General features: G+C 47.1%; 1 protein-coding gene and 1 long non-coding RNA gene across 4 annotated transcripts in view; both read right to left on the reverse strand.

Moving 5' to 3' along the window:
- The window catches only part of MDGA2 (MAM domain containing glycosylphosphatidylinositol anchor 2), a 340,836-nt gene that overhangs the window by 305,573 nt on the left and 7,492 nt on the right, over positions 1-27,771 (reverse strand). The gene's annotated exons all lie outside the window — the stretch shown is intronic.
- Positions 16,925-27,072, reverse strand: LOC125695132 (uncharacterized). Its single transcript, XR_007377820.1, has 3 exons — positions 27,014-27,072; positions 18,950-19,147; positions 16,925-17,613 (listed from the first exon to the last, which is right to left on the reverse strand). It is a non-coding gene; the product is annotated as an uncharacterized LOC125695132 (long non-coding RNA).

Below are 27,771 nucleotides of genomic sequence, written 5' to 3' on the forward strand. Positions count from 1 at the left end.
TATTTCTTGTCTTCTATCTCCACAAGCCATTCTTCCCCGATGACAAAAAGCACACCCCTCCAAAAATAAATAAATAAATAAATAAATAAATAAAAACCAAAACCAACAGATTTTTCTTTGGGCATCCATCAGAAGAGCTGAGAGGGGAGCAAGGCATATCAAGTGTTTTCTCTCCAGCACTCAGTAGCACTTTTGTCAAAGTGACAACCCTGACCCCAATTGCTGTTGTCACCGCTCCTCCGCCAAATCTCGGTGGGAGGAGGGGGTGGGGATACGTCCTCATGCTCTCAATACAGAGAAGCAACAAATCTCAGAGCCACACCAACCTCACGGGCTTGCGAAGCCCCCAAGTGAAGTGCAGCCTTCTAAAATCACAGCAGTGCGTACAGCATAGCAGCAAGAGGAGCACGAAGAAAAGCTTGGAGGGAGAATCATCAATGCAAAGTGGAAAAGCTATGGAAGTTCTGAAGGGGGGAAAAATGGGCTGCAAAAGAAGAGGCTTTACTTGCAAACTCACTGGGTTTTCTTCTTTTTCAGTATCTAAACAGAGGCAGGTTATGAAGTAAAATCTCATTCCAGAGTGGCAAAGTCAAAATGTTTCCATTAGGAAATGTCAGAACGGAACAATCCATTAAAAACAGGTTTCTTTTTTCAGAGCTATTTTCTAAAATCAGCTGAGGAGTTCAGGATGAATGTTTAAATAATTCAAAGCGTATCATTGATTGAAATACTCTATTTCAGCCTCCTGACACCCCTAGGATTACAGGTGTAAACGCTGAGCTGGAGCCAGACTCTGATCTGATTTCACACAGCATCAGTGCAAGGTGAAGGGGGACATGGAGCTCAGCCTAGGAAAGACAAGAGCCCCAGGCACGGGGACAGCACCAGGAGAGAGCATCAAGAACACATCAAAATAGCACCCTACAATGTGACCTGAAGATGAAGGGGATCAAAAACAAAGCAGCATTCACAAAAACATAAATCCTATCTTCCTTGTTAAAGCCTACACCATTATGGGGAGCACGAGAGAGAGAGATGTAACCACACCACAAGACAACTGAATGCAGACACAGCAAAAGACATCCACTGTCATCCTCTGAAAGCTACCACCATCCTCTCCTGCTGCCATCCCCCTGCAGCCCCAGATAAGGGCTTGCTCATTATTTCCAGGCCTGATGTCCCACATGATGCAGACATGACCTGCACTCATCTACCTCTCAGCTCACTGTTTGGCTTCAAACAAGCTCAGATTGCTCTTCATGTGGGACAGGGAGTGCTCCTATGCCCCGTTTTGGTGACTGTCCCCCCCAGCAGTAACAGTCTTGGCAATGACACAACAGGGTTTGGAGACTGGACCCCAGTAAGCACAGACCTTGCTAACTGATACAGGAGAAGGACATCACATGTGGCCACGTACAGCCAATACTGACACAAAACGATCTAGAAATATCAATTCAACCAACAGCTTTACTTATTAAAGTGATTTCTACCTTTCAAGAACCAAATGGACAAAGTCAGCTTTGGAAGAGTTGCATAGCATTGTGGACCCAGCAAACCTGCCTCCATCCATATGGCAGCCTGTTTTTTGACAGTGTTTCAACTGAGGATGCCTATTCAAGTCCACAGCTCAGTGGGTCCCTCAAAAAGCGACAGCTGAATCCACTGATGTCTGTCACTGATAGAGGAGATTCACATAACGCACCATCTCACCAAATGCAAAGGAATGCACCACCTTCAAGCTGGTCAAAGAAATCAAGAAGTGAAATGAGTTTCATCACACTTTTCAAACATGCTCTGATTTCCCTCGGCCCACGCTGAGCACGTATGCAGATTTTTAACTCAAAACTTGAAAGGGCAATCATTCTCCCAGCAATGCCAATGAAAAATGCTAACGGTTAACTTACATTTAGGATGACTAAAGTGGAGCTATTTAAGGGTAACTCGGGAACATAATCAGGGATGAATGAGTCCCAGGCTGTCTTAAGTAGAAGGCATTTAGTGAAGAAAACAGCTCTAAAAGAGCTGTGAGTGGAAGTGCTTTCCTTCATTTGAATCGCCAAAGTCTCCCTTGCTCACCAGCAGCCTTGCTGCAGGTGCACCATAACCAACTCAGAGCACAGTACAGAACAGCTTCAGCCCCAGCTGATGGTTACTGCCTTGCAGATACTGGTGCACTCATACAGTGAGGACAGACTCCTTCAGGGATTGCACCTGGAGGAAATATCAGAGCTGCACATTCCTCACCCGCTTCTCAGCCACCCTGAAGGACATGGGACCACCGCAGCCTCACCCACAGTTCTGACCAGACAGCATAACTACAGCATCTGTCACAGCACCCCACAACACCCTTCTCTCCAAACTGGATGTGGATTTGATGGGTGGGCTGCTCAATGGACAAAGAACTGGCTGCAGGATCAAGTCCAGAGAGAGGCGGTCAATGGCTCAGTGTCTGGATGGAGATCAGTGACGAGCTGTCTAATCAAGGGTCAGAGCTGGGACCAATATTCTTTAATATCTTCATCAATGACATTGACAGTGGGGTCGAATGCAGCCTCAGCAAGTTTGTCAATGTCACCAAGTTGTGTGGTGTAGCAGAAAAGCTTGAGGGACCCAGGCAGGCTGAGTAGTGGGTCCAGGAGAACCTCATTAGGTTCAACAAACCCAAACACAAGGTCATGCACCTGGGTCAGAGCAACCCCCACTGCCAATACAGGCAGGGGTTCTGAGCACCTGATGGAGCTGTGGGCATCCCTGCTCACTGCAGGGAGTTGGGCTAGATACATTTTCAAAGTTCCCTCCAACTCTAAGGATTCTATATTAGCACCTCATTTGCTACATGCTATTTCTGTGAGCATCCAGCACATCTACACCCAGAGATTACCAGTTCACATTTAAGACCTTGTATTATTGATGTTAAATTTCCATGCCTGGTATCTGTGTGACACATAAAAGGTGCACTGTTGGCATCTGTGTTGTGACACATCCTCTGCAGTGATAATTACTGTACAGCAGGTGAGCCCAGGGTAGCCCACACCCAAACAGGACACAATTCAAACTCCATGACAGACAAACCTCAGTGTCTCTCCTGCCATCCCAGTTTAGTCCAGGTGAAATAAAATGCTAGGTGCTCCAAAAAGTTCCTTTCTCAAGTTCTATATAGCTGACACCATATCCTCTTCTCCACTTTGGTCAGAAAAAGGATCCTGATGTCATTCACCATAAGGGAAAAATCATCACGAGGAACCAGAGCAGAGCACGTTCACAACCAAAGCACTCATGATCTATCAGCACTGCTCAGATATCAACAGATAATCTTCAAACAACAGATATTTCCCTAGTGCGAGTCTGCTGACTACTTGTCAGACCAAGGAAACATCAAAGCTCCATTGCAATTCATTCGGAACAGGACTTAGAGTACATTGTGAGAACAGTCTAGAAAGGGTGGCTGTATGTGTGTGCCTATGTTTATATAATAATAGCTATATATATAAAAAAGCATGCCACTGAAAGCATGCCTGCAGCTGCATTTTACAGATAACAGAATGTGACTGGGATGTGGGAGTCAAACAGTCATCAAAACTGAGAGAAGTCAAGTAAAGAAACCACCTGGCAGATGCATAAGGAAATTATGACATGGAAACATCCCTCAGAGGATAGTGATGGGTGAAATTGTTTGAAGGTAAAGATGCAGGCATTCATTTTGTGGGGCTTTTTTAAGCCCTGTATATAATCCCAAAGCACAAGAGAAGCAGAAAAAGCGCCTCAAGACAGCAAAGGAAATGTAATGGAGAAGCCCAGGGGAGAGCTACAGTTATTTGGGGCAGACTTTATTCTATCAACTCCGAGGTACTGCTGCAATTAAACCACTTTCCTATATTTCATCCACACCGTTTTCCTGCAAAATATCTGTTGCAAGGGGACATTTTAGCAGACACAAGAATAACCACACATCCTCTGACTATTGGAGGTGGTGGCTCTCTGCTCCTCTGATTCTATCAGCAGTGTGCTAGCTGCCACTTACACCAAACCAGGTTTACGGTTTTAAAGCAGAAGGGCCTAAAACTACTTTTTCAGTTCAATGGGAGTTGGGTACTTATTGCCCCCAGTTGATGATTCTGAAATGTTCAACCAGCAACTGCTGGAACACCACCCTTCACACAATCACAGAATGGCCTGGGTTGGAAGGGACCCCAAGGATCACAAAGCTCCAACTCTCCGCCACAGGCAGGGCCACCAACCTCCACATTTCACAGCAGCCCAGGCTGCCCAGGGCCCCATCCAACCTGGCCTTGAACACCTCCAGGGATGGACGGGGCATCACAGCCTCTCTGGGCAGCTGTTCCAGCACCTCACCACTCTCACAGCACACAACTTCCCCCTGACATCCAACCTCCATCTGCCCTCCCTCAACTTCAAACCACTTCCCCTTGTTCAGGTTCCTCCAGGAGCTGCTCACCGCTTCCGTGGAAGTTTCTTGAGAAATGCTCCTCATTTTCCTTGACCAATTGTGCCAGAAATAGAACTAAAAATAACCAGGCTGGACTCCTTGCTAATTTTGTAGGGTATGTTTGTGGAGATGTAATAAAAAAGATCAGCAAGCAGAACAAATGTGTTTCACTCATGCTAATAACCAAGTAGAAAATTACAGAGAATGACAGTCATAAAATCATCCAACCACCTTTGTGCACCGAGCACACAGCCTGCTCTGTAGATAACATATCCATTTACAGCTCACAACATCCATTGCTACGCATGGTCCTTGCAAGAAATTGAAAGTCTTAATTCGTCAACATTACAGGAATTTCTCATGACTGGATCCAAATATACTTCCAGCAAGTGCTCCCTGTGCATTGTGTCCAGGGCCAGCTGCAGAATGCTGTACAGACAATACAGATGCTGTTTAACTACTGGTCTTTTTTCTTTTCTTCTTGAAACATTCAGTGCTTTATTGGAAAAAGTAATACAAGATTTCTTAGGACCTTTCATGCAGCACATCTCCAGACCCATGGCTCACCACAGTACAAGCAGGGCACCACCTGCAAAGCCCATGGACGCAGCTGGCTCCTCTTCAGCCAGGATCTACTCTCACCCCACTGAACTGCTTCTAGCTCAGAGCTGGCTCCTGTTCAAACTGCTCGGCCACCAAAGGGACCCTGAGCTCATCACAAAGTGACACTGGAAGTCCTTCAGACACCGGTTGGGAAGCAGCTCAACAACTTGCTGATCCTTAGCTGAAGCTGCCCCAGTCCTTGAGGTTTTAACCCATACTCGGACAGAATAGCCTGTTCTGTTTCCTTTTAATAGTCTTGATTTAGGAAAGGATGAACAAGCCAACACACACTAAGCAAGCACAGTTCCAAGCTAACTCGACAGGCCAGATTAATGACCAAATCATGGTCATAAGCAAGACAGAAAACAGAGAGTTTAAATAGCTCTGAATGATCAAATTAACATAACACAAACTGAGTTATGAGGTTGAATATGAAAAGAAGTCTCTTAGCACTGGTCTTGCTGTGGGGACATGCAAGAGGAAACAGATGTGTTCAGACCTGGCCAAAGGACTCCTCACAGCAGAAGGGGCTGTCATGGTTTCAGCATGCAATGGATTTGTGACAAGCTAAGATTATGCATTAAAATTTACCATTAGTTAAGCACTCTAAAAATGCATTTTTTCCATGGCAGTTCTTCAATTCACCCTAACGTATGCTTTAACTCCAAACTTAGATGTGTTAGATGGGCCTTCGTGGTTAAGCCATCATAGAATCACCAAGGTTGGAAGAGACCTCCAAGCTCATCCAGTCCAACCATCCACCTACCACCAATATTTCCCCACTAAACCACGTCCCTCAGTACCACATTAAATGATTCTTGCACATCTCCAGGGATGGTGACTCCACCACCCCATGGGCAGCCCATTACAGTGCCTGAACACTCTTTCAGAGAATAAATTTTTCCTAATAACCAATCTGAATCTCCCCGGCACAACTTGAGGCCATTCCCTCTCATGCTATCTCTAGCTATACAACATCAAGTTCAGCATGTTCTTTCTGCAGGAAAGCAATGAATAAGTTCGTTGCATCGACCCCAACCAGGCTAAAAAATGTCCCAAAATAAAGAAAAAATGATTTATAAAGGAAAAATTAGTAAAATGTTTAAATTTTTTTAAGAATAAAAGTAGACCAGCTTCCCAAGAAGCTGCAGCTCCTAATTCAGGTAAGATGTCTATGCCAGACTGAGGACTAACCCACTTTTATGTCCTTCATAGGGAATGACCTTGGCTAGGAGCAAAGCCAGCTCGGTCCCAGCCCCATCCTAGCTCTGACCTGCTGTTAGCCCTGGGCACACCTCCACCTCCATTTCTCCTCCAGCAAACTGGGAGAAGTGACTGATTTTCTTCTCTAAAACATTTTGAGATACACAAACGGAAGGTGCTGCAGCACCACAATACTGCTATATTTATCACCACGCTGGCTGCGTGCCATTCCTGAAATACTTCACCTTTCCCAGTGTAAGACAGCACTTCAGATGTCAGACAGACCCGAGCCTCAGCTCATGCACCCAGAAATACAGGCTGGCCTTTAAAACCAGCACGTTTGCTCATGTCAAGCACTGAGCTCCCTTGCAAAGAAGCAGCCCCCACTGTTAAAGCCCTATATATAAACCCAAAGCATCCTTTGTTCAGGACTCCAACTCATTACAGGCTGATCTGCTTGCAGTGCCATTAAACCTACCAAAGGTTACCTGCAGAACACATCTTTACGAGATGTCCACAGCAGCACACAAGAGGTTTAAACAATGAAAAAGAGGAGAGAAAACTCATTCTTGTGCTTAAAATACAGTATTACAAGGTAGAAATAAAGCTAATGAAAAAAGGTTAAAACATTTAAGTAGCCAAAAACCTCCCCATCGTGCTGTGGAGGAATGACTGCCATGGTGCAGCAGTGTGCAGTTGCACAAGCTCTACTAAAGGCAAAACATTTCTTCTTCACAGGTACAACGTGACACCAAACATCAGATACCAATTGCCTCTTGCAGATTCAGTTCAGCAACACAGATGAGAATAGGATTCCTCCCAAGAGGAATGAAAACTGCACACAGCTTCTCTGCGGCTCTAACTAACCCAGAGCAGCTCCCCTTCCCCTCCTGCTGCCCAACACCTCAATGAAATGGATTCCCCACACTCGGGGCAGCATCCCTGAGGATAAAGCCCATAAGCAGTTATGTGGTGCTTAAGGCATAAGGAATGCACCCAAACAGCAACATTTGCTCTTCACGTACAGCAATTTGTCATAGAATCCTAGAATCATAGGATGGCCTGGGTTGCAAAGGAGCACAGTGCTCATCCAGCTCCAACCCCCTGCTGTGTGCAGGTCACCAACCAGCAGCCCAGGCTGCCCAGAGCCACATCCAGCCTGGCCTTGAATGCCTGCAGGGATGGGGCATCCACAGCCTCCTTGGGCAACCTGTGCCAGTGCCTCACCACCCCTGGGTGAAAAAACTTCCTCCCAAATTTGTGTTCTTACCTTATCCTCCATCCTCACACACAGGCATAAAAAACACATCACTGCACAAAAGCTCAGGAAGCAACCAGTCAATGGAAACAGCACTTCCAAGTACTTTGTGTCCCCTGTCAGCTGCCAGGGGGTACATACAACAGCATTAGCTCTCACCTCAGTAGTGCTACCTGGATGCAATCAAACACACATTAGCTAAAAGGGATACTCGGGACATAATTAAAAATAACTCTTTGGATTAAATTTATTGCAAAATGCAATAATAGCAAACAGTTTCACAGCACACTGTGTACCCACTCGGAGCCAAAGCTGACTTCATCAACAAGCCCAGCATTATTTGCTCAAGCAGATCAGGACTAGGGCGTCCGCAAGACTTAGGACAACATCTTTGCTACACACATGCCCTTGTAAATTATGATTGATGAGCACCATCAAACTAAAAGCCAAACCCAAATAAAAGCCTGGATCATTCACTGATTTGCTGTTCAACGGAATCAAGTTGTGCTACATCATCCTGCTGCTTTAGCAAAGAACAGGGGGTTCTGAAGAAGCAACCCCACAATGACACAAAGCCCACACGTTCATTCCATCAGCCCTCTGGCATTTGTTTGATCCTCTTGTTGAAAAGCAGCAAATCCCAGTTCGTTTCTCAGACATCCATTAATCTTCTAGTGACTTTGCTCAACGGAACATGAAGAGATTAAAACCCAGGCGCCGCTCCTTCAAATACTGAGGTATCCCTTTCACCTGCCAAGGATGAACAGTTTGGCTGCCAGCTCAAGTCAAACAAAGCAACAGGAAGATTTGGAGGAGAAAGAATAGAACGATCCAACAGACCAAAACACAGCCAAACTACCAGAAGTGACCCCACTGGATTTGTGAATCACCATCAGTCTGCAGGACAGAGCTGATCTTCCAGGCTGCAGCAAAGCAGATGATGACACACAGCCTGCACTTCACTTCCACTTCCTCAGTGGCTCATGAAGCACTGCTCCAGGTGTGAACACCTACATTCCTCATCTAGGCACCAAAAACAGGGAGAAGGGACTCCAGATAGGGTCTCCAGTGGAATACCCCATTGGAGAGGTGACCTTCAGAGGCATCCCTTCACCAGCTGGGTGGCAGCATCTCCAGCTGGAGAAGGTTGCCTGCCAATTGTGTTGAATCTCTGTTTTTTCAGCTGCCCACAAAGCTCTTCGCTGTGATAGAATCACAGATGGAAGACTTACAGGCAGCAGGTCTCACCTGAGCATGGGGAAGGTACAGATCTGGATGACAGAACAAAGTCACTGAACATCCTGAGCTGGAAGGGACCCACAAGGATTTCATCACCATGCTAGATATCTTTTTATTACAGAATCACAGAATGGTTTGGGTTGGAAGGGACCTCAAGGATCATGAAGCTCCAACCCCCCTGTGCCATGCAGGGCCACCAACCTCCCCATTTCACAGCAGCCCAGGCTGCCCAGGGCCCCATCCAACCTGGCCTTGAACACCTCCAGGGATGGACGGGGCATCACAGCCTCTCTGGGCAGCTGTTCCAGCACCTCACCACTCTCACAGCAAAGAACTGTCAGTAAAGTAAAGAATTGTCATAGTAAAGTATTGTCAGCTAACAGTGTCAGTGAAGTTACAGGCTGACCAAGACAGCAGGTGTGAAAAGCCCTCTGGGTCTGCATTTCACACTTGGAGGTGCTGATGTGCTGGGCTGAGCATTCGACAAACCCTAGTTCTGCTCATACCAATGCTGCAGCCACAAATCATTGTGGTTTTAGTGCCGGACTGAAGCAGAGAGCCGTCCTCAGCCTCCTAACAACCCATTCCATTAGGAGCAGTCTTTTTTTTGGTTGTTTCATTTCCACAGCCAAGCAAAGCCCGCCCATTTCTTCCTTCAGCAGTTTACAAACTGAGAGGTGTATCAAATGGGAACATAATGCTGTCACCGAAACGTTTATTTCCCTGAAAACAATCTTCACACAGTGGAACTGACAATGTTTTTCTGTAACACCAGAGAGGACGAGTCAAGGACAGATAAAGAAAAGATGAAGCAGTTTAATTCTTGTTCCTTCGCCTCCAGTACAAAATAGTACTTTCAAATGTAAAATATCTACTTCACTAACTTCATTACACAAAGCATATTTGGGTAGAAGCATGGTTATTATCATTTCAAACCAGAGAGAAGTGCAAAGCTCTAAGCCTGGGTTATTAGAAGATGCAATCGAAGGTTTGCAAACCCTACAGCATAGAAAAACATTTTTACAGCAATTGCATAAGCTGCAAATGGCAAAGGCACGGAACGGTTAACACCCTGAATATATATATATATATATATATATATATATATATTTATATCCTACATATATATGCATATGACCTGAACAAGAAACACAAATCTTTATGACCCTCTGCCCAAAGGAACACCTGCTTCTACAGCTGCCTGCTGCTAACCAGGAGAATGAACGCCTACCACAGATGCTTCCAGTTGCAATTCCACATTTAGAGATGACCAAAGGCATCTGCATCTCCCATCTGTGGTTGTCAGAGTGCTGGTAAAAGGCCTGAAGAGATCAGCCACTGCATTTTGGGGCTACTGCATGCAGAGGGAGACAGGTTCAGCTTGCCATCAGTATATTTGCTCGTGATCAAAAAAGCTCAGCCACCCGTGGGCTTCAAAAGCAGCCCGATGCTCCTCCCAAAGGACAGAACAATCTTCACCTGGAGTAATAACCATAACCATGGCATTTCTGATGGCTCAACTCTACCTAAAGTTGCACCTCTTGCTCAAGGCATACAGCTTCTCTCCAGCCCGTCCTCTGCCAGTGTGCAAACGAGCATTCAATGCAATGTGCAGCCAACGGGTCAGAGTGGAAGGAGGGTGGACAACCAGAGCAGCCCTACTGCTGTAATTCAGGTCACAATGAGTTTCCTCTACTCCTCTTCTCCTGCACAAACACAGAAATACTCCTTCCATGATGCTCCCTCCTCCTGCACATGGCCAGGCTCACTCAAGCCATGTAGAGGAGCCACAGGACTCCCAATGACCCCAACAACCAACTCATCCCTCCATGCACACTGCTGCTGGCTGAACCAACGCCAGCTGTGCCACAGGCTGCAGCAATGCCACCACCAAGGAGATGCCACCAGGCAGCCTATGGTCACATCACGCTCAGCACACTGAGAGAATGAATATGGTTGTGATGGAAAAAGTTCCCACAAATGCATACAAGGCTTTACTTGGAGAAAGATACCCTCCCTGCAGACTTCTCAGACCCACAGGGCTGAGCCACCGCACAGCAGCACACCACATCGGTGCATAAATTCAGCACAGGCAGATGGCTGATTTGACTAAACCAGCCTTAGTTTACACTGGAGCTAATCCATCCATCCCGTGCCAGAGTTTTATGGCTCATGTCTAATTCAGCTTCACTACTTCATAAATTTCAGGAGATGGAATCTCAGGAGAGTAACCTTCACTTTTCAGCACGCTCCCTGTGCATGAGCAACGGCCAGAAGCACAGCATAGGGCCAGAAAGCAGTCGGGCAAAGGACAGCATGCAGAAGGCCATCACGGGTGGCAGGCTGAGGAGCTGCAGGCAACAAGAGTGCAATGCAACAAGGCAGGACCATGACTCAGCTGGTGCTGTTGAGATGTACACTGTATACTCACCAAGCTCAGGTTTTGCTTCTGCATCTGCCATTTGCAATTTAAATCGCAACACTCAGCTATGCAAATCCATATTTAAAATAGGCAGGAGATAAACAAGCGTTATGGAGACTCATAGAGCATCTTGAAGCCTTGATATTAAGTGTATGCAAATATGTAATAAGTGATGTGGTAAGTTTGCAAAGATAGGTGCATATGATGCATGCTTTGTTTGCACCTCCATTTTCACACTGTTTCACTGCCCAGCTTCTCTGTAACAGCTGTATAAAGGCATGGATGTATGGACATGTGCAAAACAGCTTTCAATGAACAGAGGGTTTTGGTTTCCCTGCTGTTTTGTTTCTTCATTTCTTTTGTTTCACAATTACCGCTTCAATGCATGATTCCAATGACACGCATCCAAGCAAGTCATTTCCATCAGCTGCTCCTTGCCCCAATTTCATTTCTTTTCCTAGAAGAAACGTGGTCTGCTGCTTTCAAAAATGACAGCAACACATGAAACACCAGTCTTGCTAAGGACAAACTTAACTTTCTCTGTACTTTTAAGCTTCCAGTGCACTACTGCTGCACCCAGCAGTGATGAGCTATCCCCAACCCTCAGACACACCTGGAAAGCTGCACATTGCATTGGTTGTGTACAGCGATGGGCTCCTGCAGCCTCCCAGACCCTGCCAGCACTCAGTGCACTAGCACATCACCTGTGTGGCAGTTAGCCCAAGAAAGATGAGGAAGCAGCCTCCTGCTTGTGTCTGAGTTACAGCTTAGGCATCATTTTGGGGTTTCTGGGTTATTTTATGACTGTGAGCTTCTACTAATCCCAGCTAGAAGCAACATCTGGACTAGCAAACAAGTCTGCGGGTTCAGTGCATTCACATGGATAGAGGGGCAAAACAATGTTATCCCTGCATTTAGAATTATGGAGCCTACTTATTAATCCAACATGGTCAGCATGAACAGGAGTGGTGAGACAACACAACAACTACAATCAGCCCTGCTTTGGCAAAAGCAAGATGGGCTCCCAGCTTCTCGGGGGACCATCAGTGTCACTGTGCTGGACCACACTGTGCAGTGAAACCACTTCTGATGGCATTTCATGTCCAAAACCTGCCTAGAAGAAAGATTCTGGAAAGCTGATTTCTGAGCTTTAAAATGCATTTCTGGCACTGATGTCATGGGCTGGAGCCAGCATCAACTGCAAAACCATAAAAACCCATACAAATTAATTTTCATCTCCAGAGGAAATCCCAACTTGGTGGCAGGCAGGGCAATCATTTCAATTCCAAGCATTCTGTACACGCAGAGATTAGATGAGATTACAGGGAGTGGCTGCGGATGTGCAGACAGATAACCTCAGGGGACATAGGAGCATCCGCTCACTCAGACATCAGACCAACAATTCTTGCTCAGACTGCAAGCACCAAAGCACACATTTGTGTACAGACCGCTGTTGGCTTATATAGCAGGTCTGTGCCCTCTGCAAGTGACAAAAAAGCCTTTTGCTGCATGCGTGGTTTGCCATGTATACTGAGAACTCAGTCTCACAGAAGTATAAGAGGAAGGGATAATATTTAGCAACTGTTATCACAGCCAAAAATAAAACAGAAACCTTGAAATCCCAGTATCTCTATGTGCAAGGACTCCAACTGCTAATTGCACACTGAATGCTAAGCAAGCATTCCCATCACCAGGCTCTGCCAAGCCAACATGAGAGAAGAGAACAGCTACAGGAGCCTCAAGCACTGTTTTAGGGCACCAAATCACCATCCCAACACACTGCAGTCAGCCAGAGGTTGCTGGGTTTCTGCTTTTTGCTTGTTTTATGAATGAGCAGCCGGATCCTATAGTGGTGAGGGCTGCAGAGATCAGTTCAGAGCAGCATCATGGTCCTGCAGCATCTGGGCAGTAAGGAACATCCTGTGGGTTCTGCCCCTCCTGGGTCACCATTTATTATGACATTTATTAAGGACATGATGGAACACACAGCCTGGAACAAGCACCTCCAGCATCCTGCTTAAGTTTAAATGAATAAGGGAGAAAATAGAATGAAGACAACATACTCAGCAATATCCCCGCTCTGTTGCAAAGAGTGGGATCTTGAGAAAATCTCTGCTTATTTAACTGAAGTGCTACAAATCAGAGGGACTGCTTCAGGGTTGCATGAACAGCCCTACTTCCAGCTCCTGAGCCTCATGCTGCACAGCTGGCTGAGGCAGCAGGGGATAGAGGGGCACATACACCCAGGTACCACCACACTGCAGGGATGCTCATACAGAACAGTGGTTTGATCACATGAAAGCAACCCCAGCAGCTGCAGCCTTCACTGACCATGAATTAAGTGCTGCCTGCACCAAGATCCTGCAAGGCATTGCCAATCCCTGGTCTTTACCTCTATTATCATAACCAAGCCACCAGCACAAAGGGTAATCATTTATTTTTGGTTTATTTCTTCCAGGCACTGAAGCTCCCAGTCTGCAAAGAGGAGGGATATGTGCTCAAGTAATAATAAGGGAAGTGGGTCTCTCTGATCCAGTTCTAGAGGTAGGCAAGTACTGGTTTTGACTGGGGCTGAGCTGAAGCACTATTTGTTGTCACCACTGATTCCCAGTTTGGCTGAAACATCACAATTTCAGATCATTCTACGCAGACCCAGAAATATCCATGTTGTTGTGCTCTGCTTTAATCCCTTCATTAAATATGAGAAAATCAAATAAAGGTATTGAGACACAACAAAAGCATTTTTAATAAGATATCAACAGAAGAGAGCATTTGCACTACTCTGGATTCCTCTCCCGTTCCTCAGCTGCAGCTACATTCAAGAGCAATTTTTATGTGAATATGTTATTTGTGTAGAATAAACCAAAATGAGAGCTCAACTCTGCTCTGACCCCCAGCTCCAAACCAACACAGTTTCTTGAATTCTTACTTTTCACCTGCAATTGACAGAATGGCTTGGGATTGAAGGGACTTTGAGGATCATGAAGCTCCAACCCCCCTGCTGCATGCAGGGCCACCAACCTCTACATTTCATAGCAGCCCAGGGCCACATCCAACCCAGCCTTGAACACCTCCAGGAATTCCTCTAGGTTTATAAACTATGTCATAGAATCAGGGCACAGTTTGGTTTGGAAGGGACCTTTAAGGTCATCTAGTTCCACCTGTTCCAGCATATCACCAGCTTTATAGTAAAGAATTTCTTCCTAATACCTATTCTACCCTCTTCCAATTTAAAACCATTTCCCCTCATCCTGTCTTTTAGTATATAAACTACATCAATACATAAAATGAGAGCTGCCCTTAGCCACAAGTTGGTAAACTAGCTGGGGCCCCAGTCTCAGCTAGCGCCTTTGAGATGACCACCATAAAGCAGCACCATGGCCATCCCAGTTCAGTGTTGTTGCAACCACCAACAGCCCATCAATGCACCAAGCATTTGTTTCAGTTTCCAGCAGTGCAAGACTCAAACCAACCAATGGGAACCTGTTGGTAACAGCTCATTATTGTGGCATCCATCTTCAAAGACAACTGCAGAATAATTAGCAATCCTTGCTTGCAAGCTCAGGACATCAGGCAAGTTGTGCAATTAAAGCACTGCCATTACACTCAAGGGGGAGGGTTTAATGAGTTTATGTGGTCAAACATTTGGTATTTTCTGAAGCAGATGTCAACACTTCTATTTCAAGTAAATCTCCTACATGATCATCAGTACATCTCCACTTACTGTGCATGCCAGGAGGCAAACCAGCATCCTTCTGAAAGAGATGGAAGGGATTTTAAAAGTGGAGATAGCGTGCTGGAAAATGGCATCAGAGCTCGACTACGTTGTCATATTCCAAAGAGCAGCTCTGGAAAACCACAGAAGCTTGAGGGTGGGAAAACAAGTTCTGTCACTGGTCATTTAATGTCATAATTACTTTTCATATCAATTGCTCTTTGGCACTAGCATTAGAGAAGCTAGGCAAAGCTGCCAGAGCATTCATAGCTCCTACTGTGTAATCATTTCCATGTCAAAAAACATGCAGAAGCCTGAAACTGCATTTTCTTCCTAAGGCCTCTAAAGCAAAACCATACTGAGCCTCACGGGCCCAGCCACAGCTAAATTGGGGTTCTCAGGTAAGGCTTCTGTTGCAGCACTGCATAGCTAACAGCTGGCATGGGTGCACCATCAGGAGCCCTCCCTTGGTCTGCATCTCTGTGCAGGTGGGTTGTTATCCACCCTGCTCCATGCCAGCAGCACTGCTGGGCACACCTAATCTAGGTGGGGATGCAGACTTGAAAACAGAAACAGCTGTGGGGTCCAAATGCTGTTAGGAAGGATCTGAGCACCTGATCTGGGGTAATGAATGCACTTGTGCAAGCCATCTTGACTCTGGAACAGGCTGCCCAGAGAAAGCAGTGGATGTCCCTACCAGGAAGCATTCAGAGCCAGGCAGGATGGGGCTGTGAGCAACCTGCTCAGAGAGGTGTCCCTGCCTATAGAAGGGGGTTGGAATAGAATGGGCTTAAAGGTCCCTTCCAACCCAAACCATTCCATGGTTCCATGATCTTCTTACACTGAGTTTTCCCTCCCACTGTCCTCAGAAGCTTCCTCATGGTTCCTCACACATGCCACCCTTTCCAAACACCATTTACCTCCAAGAAAGGCTCCAGCAACCCCTCTGCCTGAGCAGGGTCTCTGCTGTGCCTGCTTCTGCACTCTTCTGATTGGGCTCTTCACTCCTGCAATCATTACAATTTCCAATTTCCACCCCCAGTTATTTCCCTTGACCTCATGCTCTCACCACCTCCATCAAACCCAAGCTGACAGGTTTGGGGTCACACGACACACCACACTTCCAGGACAACATTCAACCCACAGGAAGCAGCAGTACATCAAGAGTTTTAACAGGAAATTTAAAGCTATTGCTTCTCAGACCCATGAGAGTCACATTGTTGAGCTCTTCTGTGCTATCAGGAGAACCATAAATTTCCTTTAAAAGCAACTGAAAGCTCAGATGCTATCTGTGCCACCATGGCGAGCCTCTCGAATGGAGCTGACAGGGTCTTGGGGAGAACAGAGAAATACTGCTCGTCCTTCAATAAATCCCTACACGTTATCAGCAGCTATAACTACTCTTTTTTTTTTTTTTTTCTGCCTAAGCTTCAAAGCACTTGGCAAATAACTCTGGAACTTGTGTTTGATAGGTAGGACATGCACAGACACCAAGCCTGGGAGCAGGTGGGAGCCTCCATCCATCTCTTCATTTGAAAAAACTGTAGCAACTAATTGGAAAGGCAAAAGAATCTTTGTGATCATTCAAAACCCAAAGAGTGCAAAAAAAAAACCACCAAAACAAATAAACCCTACAACTGGTTGAGAGAGCTTGCACTGCTTTCCAGAACACACAAGGACCAGGAGGCAGCAATGATGTCATGTGGCTGCTATTCCATGCCATGCAATGAAACCCTGCTGCTCGCTCTCAGAGAATATTTTAGACCCAAAATAGAACGAGTTTCAAAAGCAGTGCAAGAGATTGAAGGAGAAAAGACTCATTGAAGAGACTGAAAATGCACTGCTCTGGTTGCAGCATCAATTCCAGGAGACCCTCCAGAGGTGGCAGATGAAAGCACTGTTCCCAGGGCAGCTCTCATGCCTTGCCACCTGCTGTGAGCTCCCACAAAGGGGTGATGCTGGACATGGGGTCTGACCAAGGGAAGCCATTCTCACACACACAGAATCACAGAATGGCCCGGGTTGGAAGGGACCTCAAGGATCACGAAACTCCAACCCCCCACCACATGCAGGGCCACCAACCTCCGCATTTCACAGCAGCCCAGGCTGCCCAGGGCCCCATCCAACCTGGCCTTGAATAGTCATGGTTCTCACAGTCGTGCCCTTCAGTTAAGTCACAGAATGTGCCCATTGCACAGATGGGACCCCCAGCACAAGTCCAGTGTTGCTCTTTGTGACCAACAAGCATAGAAAGCAGTTGGAAGCCTGCTGACCTCAGCACTGCTCTGTACAATGCTGGGAGAGTTGCTAAAACAGCAGCCACACTAATGCTCAGCCATCCTCCCAGCCCAACCTCAAGATGGTAGCACCATATATTAACAGATTTAGACATCACCCATAGGTGAGGGCATCTGGTCCTGCTTTCAGAGACCAGAACCAACTTCCCAGAATGGATCAGGTACACATAAGGCTGCATGTGGAAGGCCAGGGGTCTGCAGAGCTCCAACCAACTGGTGATCTGAACCATTTTCCTGTAAAGTCTTGATTACGTTCTTTATTTAGCACTTATGTAACAGGATGGGAATTTTAATGTTCAGTCTTCCGAGTTCCACAGTGCTGCGCTCCATGCCGAGAAACAATGTGCCTTAAAATAATCTTCAATTTGACTTCTCTCCTTGCTGTCTCTCCCTGGAGACTTGAGAAAGGACTTCTCGGAACTGATTTACCTGAAATGTGTATGGATAAGAAACCTTCTGCTCACAGCTGCTCTAGTGAGCAAGATCCCATTCACGTGCTATAAAAAGCCAACGCGCTGAACTTGTGCAACTTTCCCCATTGCCATTTGTTTAAGAAGCATGATGTCATTCCTTGCATTTTTATTCAATTCACACAGAATGAAAGCTATTTCCCTGTGATAAAGGAGCGTGTCATAGCCAATTCAACAAGACCTACTGACTGCAGCAAGAAACGTAGGGGGAAAAATACCTCCAATCCTGGAGGTGTTCAAGGCAAGGCTGGGGATGGGGCCTTGGGCAGCCTGGTGTGATATTAGATGTGCAGGTTGGTGGCCCTGCCTGCAGCAAAAGGGTTGGAGCTTCATGATCCTTGAGGTCCTTTCCAACCCTGGCCATTCTGTGATTCTATGAACAAAACACAGTGATGCAGGTCTCCCTTCTTCCACAGCACATTTAGTAATGAAGCAGTGACTGATGGCACCTTAAGAGCACAGCAAAGTTCTCCAGACCCCAAAAGCAGAAGATAAGAGACAAGGCATAAAACTGCTGGCAGTGCTGGACCAGCAGGGAGGGCTGTGCTCTACCAATGGGTGCTGCCCCACACAGCTATCTCTGAAGGGGGTCCCATCCTTCAGCACAAAGCAGGGACTCAACCTTCCTAATGAATCATGGAATGAATTATAGGATGGCCTGGGTTGCAAAGGAGCACAGTGCTCATCCAGTTCCAAACCCCTGCTGTGTGCAGGTCACCAACCAGCAGCCCAGGCTGCCCAGAGCCACATCCAGCCTGGCCTTGAATGCCTGCAGGGATGGGGATCCACAGCCTCCTTGGGCAACCTGTTCCAGTGCCTCACCACCCTCTGAGTGGTGGATATTCCTCCTAACATCCAACCTAAACCTCCCATCTCAGTTGCATCTTCTGCAAAGCATCATAATCCCATGAACAGTCATTTGTTAGCCAGCATTTTAGACTGGAGAAGTTTCCCATTCATCCACCTAGCAAAGCAAACCATGCAGGACAGCAGCACCCCTCCCAGCAATACCATTACTCTGCAACAGACGCATGGCTTTCCTCCCACCTCAGCTCCTGAAGGAGGAGTAGGCTGTAAAAACCCAAATCTGAAGGCTGCAAGTGAAGAAAACATGTTTTCCAGGGTCACTGGATTAAATGAAGCCTTTCCAGGAGAGTCTGCTGCTGCTGCAGGGCTACACACCATGCACACAGTGCTCTGCCCTGACGGTACAGACAGCGCAGCATGTAAAGCCTCCACCTGCTTGCCACTTAATTTAATGTGCTGCTTCTGCAAGGTATAAAAGGCTGCTTTACCTTCAGGCAAGTGTTCAGGTTGGCGAGATGGAAGTCTGAATCTAAATCCCATTAGCAAATAAGAGGATCTACATACAAAGGGCCCCACGCAGCAGCACGTTGCGCAGTTCTTCCTGCTCTGAGTCTTCAAGGACTTGTGCTGCACCTCTGGAAGCACTTTCTATAACACTGCAATCAGTTGTACCTGCTGGGATTCATCTGAAAAAATAAACACACACAGGACACACAGGAACAGGAGCTCCTGGGCTCTGAAGACAGCTCTGCAGGAAGCAAAGGTCCACAGCAGGTTTTCAAGGTCCCTGGAGGCACTCAGCAACCATGGGGATGTGGCACTGAGGGACACGGTCAGTGAGCAAGGTGGGAATGGGCAACACCTTACAGAACCCTGAGGGGCTTTGATGTGAGGGGACAAGAGGTGGTAGCCAGGCACCTTCAACTCTCAGTGATGGGCAAACGGGGTCAGGTGCCAGCCCTGCAGCCACACAGACAGACATTCACACCCATGCTGGCTGTACAAGTTCCTGTGTTGTTGGCTGTCAGGGCATTTAAATGCACTGGGCTGATTCAGAAAACACACAGCCTATGTGACACACAGCTCTCACCAAAGGAGCAGGAGCACAAGTAGCACAGATAGTGTGGATGGTTCTAACTAACTACTACTGGCTTCTGTGCATTTGACCACTTGGCATCTGCTGCGCTGCTCAATGCACCTACAAGCCAGCAACCAACTCTGCCCTCCAAAGATCATTGCTCAGGAGGCCCTGCATTCCTCCAGGGCAGGTGTGAGCTGTATGCACAGCCCAGGCTTACTCAAGGTGAGTTTCTGGGTGACCCAGATGAAAGCATGAACAGGACATATTTGGCACTGGAGCCACAGACTGCAAAGCTGAAGCACTGCTGTTCACACATTGCTCCTGGGAGGCCTCTGCCATCACCACAGGAAAGCTCTGCACTGATCAGACACCCACACCCCATCAAAACGCCTCTGTACCACAGGGATAAAGCACCAGGATCATCTCCTCCATAGCCTGAGGCTCTTCTCAGCAACAGTCCTAATTAGTAATAATCCTCATCCATGCAGAGCTTACCGTGCTCTCCAAAAAGAGGTGAATATCCTTGTTTCTGTTAACAAGGGCACTTGGCCATATCCCTTCAATCAGAACTATGCTTAAAACCCCTCCAACATGCAAAAACCTTTCCCTCCTTTCACCAGCAGTAGAATCACAAATGCCTTGGGTTAGAAGGGACCTCAAGGATCATGAAGCTCCAATCCCCCACCAATGCAGGGCCACCAACCTCCACATTTCACAGCAGCCCAGGCTGCCCAGGGCCCCATCCAACCTGGCCTTGAACACCTCCAGGGATGGACGGGGCATCACAGCCTCTCTGGGCAGCTGTCCCAACACTGCACCGCTCCCTTGGTAAAGAAGCTACAAATCAGTGCTTGGAAGGCAGAATTAACATCTCCAGCTTCCCTCAGGAAGCTTCCCTTTATTTCACTGCACTGGGTATTTACATGGGGGGAATCTGATACATCCCCAGCTGGGTTGAGCACTGCACACATTGCACTGTTTCCCAGCTAAGGAAACAACTCAGGGCATCACTACACGAAACACTGTGTGGAGGATCAAGGTAGGGGACCCATTTTGGGATGCTCCCACCTGCATTTCCACAGCTACCATCATTTAGATCTCCTCAGCTCAGCCAGAACTCGGTGAACACACACTGCACATCAGGTCTCTAAAGAACACCCGAGACAGCCAGGAGAACCCAACTTAGTTGACAGGACAGAAAACATGGTTGGGCTATGAAAAACTCTCACTGGCAGTATCAAAGGATGGGGATTGCTGGCAACATTCTTTATAATGAAGTATCTGCAAATACTCTTTTTCCCCTGAATTAAAAGTCCTTCTGACATTTTAAGAGCTTTTATACAAAACGTAGCATCTCTTGCTGAAGTATAATTGAGCTTCTAAAAATACTGTGAGCCAAGAGGAGCCTGCTGGCCATCCCTTTATCCAGGTGGGGTTAATTTAAGAGCAGACTGAGTTTCAGCAGAAGCAGCACAGCTTTTTGTGGTATCAGGTCTAACAAGAACTGTTGCAAAACTGCTGCAGCTTGAAGCATTCACTAGGCTGCTCCCACAGCCCCATGCCTCCCAAAATGGTGATGGACCATGTAAGTGTAAGTGGTTGGTTTAAGAGCTATCGCTGCAATAACTGAGCCAGCCATGTCTGCACATACCTGTAAAGCTCAGAGGGCTGGGGCAGGAGGGCACAGAGCACATTGGGTCACAGCCTTGGAGGAAGCCACCAGATGGTGGTGATACTCAAGAGGGTGGTGAGGCACTGGCACAGGTTGCCCAAGGAGGCTGTGGATGCCCCATCCCTGCAGGCATTCAAGGCCAGGCTGGATGTGGCTCTGGGCAGCCTGGGCTGCTGGTTGGCGACCTGCACACAGCAGGGGTTGGAGCTGGATGAGCATTGTAGTCCTTTGCAACCCAGGCCATCTTATGATTCTGTGAGAGCAGCAGCAAGGAGCACACAGCATTCCTAAATCCAGTTGTCATAGGACACCACACTAAGCACCGCTAATCTACAGATGTTCTTAACACAGAGTGCTGCTTCTCATCCCAACACCAGCACTGGGCTGTGCCTCCCTGTGTGCTCCCAAGGAGATGCTCTGGGGGTCCCACACCTGCTGCCACCTGAGAGTTGGAGTCACTGTTCCTGGAGATGTTATGGGGCCACAGAGATGGAAGCCTGGATGAGTCACATGAGGCTGGGCTCCCATTCCCAATGGGAACAAACACAAGGCAACAGCACTGGAGTGCTCACAGAAGAGCTGGCATGCACAGCAACCAGGCTCAGCCCAAAGCAGGGAAATGAACTTGAGAATTCAACTGAAATTCAACGCATCAAACCCAGAAAGTGGTTATTTTCTGAACTGATCCCCCGGACCTGTGTTAACTGCAGCTATTGCAAGGATAAGGAAAGAGATACATATTCTCTCCTGACAAGCACACAAGCAGTAACTGGAAGCGTGCAACAGGACAGCTTTACATTTCAGTTCATTTGGGTTTCATCATTTCATAACTCTTTCAATATCTGCAAGCTTAGTGCTGCTGTTACTGGGCTACTCTCCTTATCCCACATAATGCCCTGACCATACTGTACTGATTTATTACATTATTGCACTGCTAAGGCACAGGATTGCCCTGCTCACATACAGCATTTCCACAGAGCTGCTCAGAACGAGAAGCTGAAAGGACTTCAGCAATGCAAAGGACAATGGATTCTGTTGAATTACTCCATTGGCACATGTCAATACCAATTTTTCCTTGGAATAGCATGAGAAAGTCTTTATCGATAAGCTAATTAGAGCACACACTTAGCACTAACCACTCATCTGAGCCAGACATTCAGACTGCTTGCTCACTTCCCACCTCGCCCTGACGAACGTTTGCAGGTTTGCTCTGTATTTCCTTGATGCCTCCAGGAGATGCTCCAGGACCATCCAGAAAGCCAACCCCATCCTCCCTTTGATTCCCACTTCTGTAATCCTCATTTTCACCTCCCTATTGAAAACCACAAGCTGATAAGCCTTTCAGAGCCCCACACATCTTTCAGCCTTCCACCTCCTTTGTTGGTTTTTCTTTTTAACTGATAACCAGTGGGAAATGCTCCTCTGGACCTTCTGGAAGGCACCCTGAGGAGGCTGCAAATGGGTCACAGCTCACCCCACATAGAACTCCACAAGCCACAGGGCTGCTGGTGTCAACTCACCTGCATTACGAAGGCTGAATCATCTTCTACTGCTTCCTACACTAATGAACGCTGCTTTTGTTTCTTCCCCTCCCCCCAATCCAAACACAGCCATGACTGTTCCATAAGGACACGCTAATTATTATTATTTACATCGCAGTGAAGGCTTGGAAACCCTGCCAGAAGCAATCCCACCGCGACAGGTGATGCACGAACAGCACACTCCCACCCTCAGGGCTCTGCAGACCAAGAACATTTGTCTTTTAAAGACCAACACAGCTCTGTTCTCTGCCCACCGTTAAAACTCACTGCTTTCTTGGCTCACACCTCCACATCCATCTCTCCCCTGCTCTTCCCATCCTACATAGCCCCAAAGATCTTGGCAGCACATCCTCCGTATGGCTTGCAGAGTGGTAAACCACCTTCTGAAGGTCAGACTAGATGATCCCCTGTCTTTTTCAACCTTAATGATTCTATGATTCTTTCCAGACACTGAAACACCTCTCTCACCTCCTCCTGCACAGACCCTTTGGGAGCACCCACCAGAAGACCCACACCAAGGTCCAGGCACAAGCAAGAGACTATGCAATCTGCCCCATTACACAGCTTCAGAGTTTTGTTTTAAGGCCCAGTGCTTTAGGTAATTTTTATTAACATTTTAATGAGTGATAAACACAGCCTTGCAATTAGGGAGTTAATGACACTGCTGCACATTCAAGCTGTAAAATACATTTCCTGCTATGAGCAGCTGTAAACTGGAAGTTTTAATTGATACAAAACAATGCTGAAGCCATCTCAGTTCTGCATTTGGTTTTGTTCTTCTATGAGTGATCTCATACTAGTCAAAACTTCTCTAACCCCAAAAGCAGCACAACAGCCCTCAGCATCCCAGCTGTGTGCTGTGCTGGTGGTACAGCAAAGGGCCAACTCCAGGCTGCAGAGATTGGTTTGACAGGATGGGACCCCACATAGTTCATCATCAACGGGCTTTGAGAAAGACATGGCCAAAACAGGAGGCAGACAGAAGAGCTAACAAAAACCATGGAGCCAAGGCTGCGAGTTTAAGACCTTAACACATTGCCTGTGAGAACCCCACAAGAGCATCCTCAACAGCTATTGCATCTCATGTGCTCATTACAGCACAACTGTATGCTTTCAGCATGACCGAGCCAGGCACACATTCTTATAGGAACCTGATTTTCACAGAATTGCATGGAGAATTTGCACAGGGAACATCCAACATCCATTTCTGGAAGGCAGAAGGTCCAGCTCTACTTTCAGGACTCCTAGGTCAGAGACAGCCACACAAACGTTATGCCCAACAGGACTGTCATCAGCTAACACTGCTCAGAAGAAAATTAAATAAAGCACTGGCTCCTTCTGTGTAATGCTTTATAAGCTGATATCTGCAGAACAAGCAAGCAAGTGCTGTATTTCCAACATATACATTTGCCATTTGCAAGGAAGAAAGGAGCACAGATTCATTCCTGCAAGAGCAGAACTGCTGAGGCACTACAGGTTTATGAAATAAAGACAATCTCAGCCAAGAAAGCAAAGGTGCAAGCAGAACACCTGGTGGGTTTTCATCAAATCAGGATTCCTTAATGCAAAGCTGTTGGCTTTCCTTAGGACATGAAGGCAAAGCCCCACATAATAAAGTGACCATCAGCTCAACGCACTGCACATCAGACCCCACATGACATTACCCATATTTGCCATAATCTGAAGAAGCAAACTGCATTACCTCACCCCCAACTGCCTCCCTGTGCTTCCACCCCATATCAGAAACAGGGGCAGAGGAGAAAGGTTAGCTCTGCTCCAAGTACACTGCAACCAAGCAATGGCACACACAAGGGACAGTCACCATTAGGGGTTCAATGCATGTGGACCAGTTGAAGACCACAGAGCAGTGAGACATCATGATGTGGATGCACTGGGTGGAGAAATGGCTGCCACGATGAAATCATGAAGATAGGAAGTCCTCCTCACCCACTGCCTCGGCATAGAGAGACTTTATGGTCAGAGAAGCATTTCCAACCAGCAGCTTCCATCAGCCCTGCAAGGAGCTGCTTACGGCACATCTGCACTGCCCAGATCTGCTTCACCCAGCTGCCTTCACCCAAGGTCAGTAACACTGGGAATGACCCAGGTCTCCCACAGGATGTGAGCCACCAGGGCTTGCTGCATGCAGGCTCTGGCCACAAACAGCCACTCCACAGCAAAGCATTTTACTAAGATTCCCCCAGCTTGGCTGGTTGAACCCCATGCAGATGTGTGAACAGACAGACTTTTACAGCACCCCAAGGAGTAGCAGATGGTCACACAGCTCTGAACCCTGGGAGAACACCACACATCCTCCCCAATCCCAGCAACAAGGGCTTTGCTTCACAGAGGGAGTTTTTTGCACCAAGCACAAAAGCTGCAGAGGTTGTAATTGCAAGCATCTCCCTAAAGGAAACCAATTCTGCCATGCAAACACTGAGTCTGCCCCACCTGTGCAACCCCCAGGTTGGTGTATAAGTCTGCACTTAACCTCCCGGCTCAGTCCAGCACATACTCCTATTACTTAGTTGAAAAGGTTCATTTCTAATGCTCAGCCTTTGTGCATCACTTTTACAGCATATTATAACCCTTACAGCAAAAATACCTAGAAATCACTGGCTATCATCTGACTCATCTCCTGCACCAAGGAGAGGGCTTCCATCAAGCACCAGATGGAAGGAAGGTCCTTTTGGTAAAAATAGAGCTTAGTTGCAGGGTATTGGTTTTCCATTTGAAAAGCCCCTGAAGTTTGAGGACTCAACTTGTTTGAGCATGGAGTAGCCGTGGGCAGCAAAATGTTCTCTTTATGAGAATATTTAATCTCAGTAGAAAAAAAGTCTCTTTTTGTTCAGGTGCCTGAGGTAAAGTTAAGCTTTCCTATAAGGCAAAACATAGGCATTAATTAAACTAATTAAAATGTGAGAGCTTCTGCCCACCACAGGAAGGAGAGCACTCATGGCTTGCAAGTGAGAGGCTCTTGGACCTGCCTGCCCACCAAGCAGGTCTCTGGTGTGCATAGGAACCACATGCTTGGCCAAGAGCAGACACAGCACCTACAGAAGGTCTCAATACACCAACAGGAATCAAGTCCCACCCCAAGAACGTGGGAAGTCATCATTTGTACATGTTAATATTTCAGCCCTGTTTTCTGCTGGCACAGCTTCCAACCACGAAGGGAGACTGCCAACATTTGCTCATCCACCAACTCTACTAGCTCTTACAGCGGATTAGCTCATCAAGTAATTGGGGCTGCAACACAACAGGACACTGTGGGCTACACAAAACCCAGCTGCTGTCATCAGACCTCACCTCTACCTGCAAAAGCAGCCTCAGTTAAAGAAAAAAGACTTATTTAGAATCATCCCCTCATACATCAGTACAGCAGGAACCAGTGGCACACATACCACACATTAGGAAACAACAAATTACTGAAAAAAAGACACATTCTTTGAATGGTTGGAGATCAACTCATTGACTATTGAGACCTACTGTAGGAAGCCTACTTGGGCGAGGGCAAAACAGATGATCCCTTCCAAACCCTATGACTCTGTGACCTAAGACACAGACACAGCACACCAGGCATGGTTTGCCATTATATAAATTCAAGTGAAAAAACTTCTTCCTCCCCTCTGCACTACGAAGAGCCAAATCAGAAGTCCGACACATCCCACAGTCTCCTGACAGCATTACTGAACAACCAGAAAACATTTCAGTGTTTTGACACCCTCTAAGTGAGACAGTTTCGTTTTTATTTAGTTGGAAACGTCTGTTTTAAAACTCCTTTCTACTTTACATGAAAACATGCATGTAGGTTAAAAGAAAGAAAAAAAACCAAAACAACACAAACCACAACAAGCTCCAACACTTTTCCACTTTGTCGAAACACCGTGCTCACCTGGGATAACTCCCACAGCTCCTGAAGATGCAGAACACATTTACCTCTCCTTGCCCCCAGCGAGCTGAGCCCAGGCACACCCCAGAGAGCCCTCTCCTAAAGTATCACCTCATTTCTCCTTGCTGGATTCAGTCAAACCAGGCCCAGAGGCACCGACGCAGCACTGGGAGCAGAGCATCCCTACAACCCACCGCAAAGCCCATCCCGTGAGACAACAGGGGAGCCGAGCAACACAGCACAGCCACCTCCACAACTACGTTTTAATCTGTTTATGCAGCACAGCTAAGAAAGTATTGGCTTCCCAACACCCCTACCACCTCCCTCCACAAGCAAAAGAAGCATTTCAATGAAAGAAAAACTCACGTTTAGAAGAGCAACCTGAACACTCCAGCTTCACCAGCTTGCTCCAAGCCTGCTCACAGCCCAATGGGAGCAAATGCCAGATGCTAGCCTGGCCCTGCTTTAAATAATGATCTCAATTAATTACAGCTGTGGGGCTGCAGACATGCCATTGAACACCTCCAGAATCACAGAATGGCCTGGGTTGGAAGGGACCTCAAGGATCACGAAGCTCCAACCCCCCACCAATGCAGGGCCACCAACCTCCACATTTCACAGCAGCCCAGGCTGCCCAGGGCCCCATCCAACCTGGCCTTGAACACCTCCAGGGATGGACGGGGCATCCACAGCCTCTCTGGGCAGCCTGTTCAATGCCCCTTGAAAGCAGCTCCATGACTGACTTTGTACTGGTAGCCTTGTTTGAGTGCAGAGTAGAAAGAGAGGTGCTGCTTCCAGGGTGGGAAGCAGCAGGGAAGTGGCTGATTTACAAAGTTTTGCTAATAGGTACTGTGCTGTTTGGCACTGATATGGGGGAGAGGGGAGAAAACTGGGGAGTGGGAAACAGCCCAGGTTAGCAACTAAAATAACAAGCTGAAAATGTCAGCTGGGTGCTGGGGATGGTATCAGCTGCACCACATTGTGGAGTCCTCCCATCCCTGCACCTGGAGGGTCTGCACCAGGTCTGCACACAGGGAGGACTCTGCCCCACCATATGAGGACAAAACCTTTGCTAAAACAGCTGCTGTGGCAGCTCTCTTGTTGGTCTGACCCTTGCACTGCCA

This window comes from Lagopus muta, chromosome 6, assembly GCF_023343835.1.
Source record: "Lagopus muta isolate bLagMut1 chromosome 6, bLagMut1 primary, whole genome shotgun sequence".
Taxonomy (NCBI): Eukaryota; Metazoa; Chordata; class Aves; order Galliformes; family Phasianidae; genus Lagopus; species Lagopus muta.